Below are 908 nucleotides of genomic sequence, written 5' to 3'. Positions count from 1 at the left end.
CCAACCTATCTTTAAAAGGCCACAGCAGTGTAGGTAGGGGTCTTTTCAAGGGGGAAGGGGGTGACAGAAGTAGAATTGGGTGGTAAGAGCTGCCTAAAGATTTTGAGCTTGAGCGTTGGAAGTGAATTTTGCATACTAGCTTGTTCTTTGAAGCTTGTTGGTGCTGCACTGCCATTACTGTTTCAATGATGCTGTAAAATTCATACTCAAATAGGGATCAAACAAACTCTATCACCTGTGTATTTGACCTTCTACCTTCTGTGGTAGACTTACTGATAACACCAGCACCTTCTTGCTAAAAGTCTGATGAGTGACAGTAAACTGAAAAAAAATTAATTCAAAGTTAAATCAGTTTGTATTACTAAATTAATTTTGAATGTAAGCACCTTCATGTTCGGGCATTTAAATTATTTGATACGTGATTATTTAAATGCAGAACATTTTATTTACATGAGTTAAGTTGTAAAACATGCAGCATGTGACTCAGAAAGAAAGTTTTGTCTTTCAAGGAAATGTATAAACCTTACATTGTTTCTACCTTTTAATCCAAAAAAAAAAAAATTACTTTACCAGTATACCTATGCTGGTGTGAAAAGAAAGACTTGACAGTTACAGTCTGAAAAAGGAAGAAAAACTTTGAAATGACACTGAAGAAAATATCTTTAATTGTTTCCGTTTGAATTACATCAATTACAAGCAACATACTCAGGTCTTTTTTCAGGAGCCTTTAAACAGGTCCAGGGGAAGTTTTTGAGAGAGTTAGTTTAGTATGGTGTTTTATGGCGCTCTCAACTTCATAAGGAGTTTTTGAGAGAAACAAACATACTTTACTTTACTTTACTTTTCCGATCCAGCGGCCATTTGGGTTCTAGCCCTTCGGTCTGTCGATATGGCAAAGAATTGACAGG

General features: G+C 35.8%; 1 protein-coding gene across 1 annotated transcript in view; it reads right to left on the bottom strand.

Annotated features, from left to right (window-relative positions):
- Nucleotides 1–908, bottom strand: part of LOC101858676 (vacuolar-processing enzyme gamma-isozyme) — a gene marked incomplete at its 3' end in the record, with an annotated part of 23289 nt that overhangs the window by 5201 nt on the left and 17180 nt on the right. The gene's annotated exons all lie outside the window — the stretch shown is intronic.

Source organism: Aplysia californica, unplaced genomic scaffold (genome assembly GCF_000002075.1).
Source record: "Aplysia californica isolate F4 #8 unplaced genomic scaffold, AplCal3.0 scaffold01034, whole genome shotgun sequence".
In the NCBI taxonomy this organism is placed as follows: domain Eukaryota; kingdom Metazoa; phylum Mollusca; class Gastropoda; order Aplysiida; family Aplysiidae; genus Aplysia; species Aplysia californica.
This window is presented reverse-complemented; position numbering and strand designations above follow the sequence as displayed.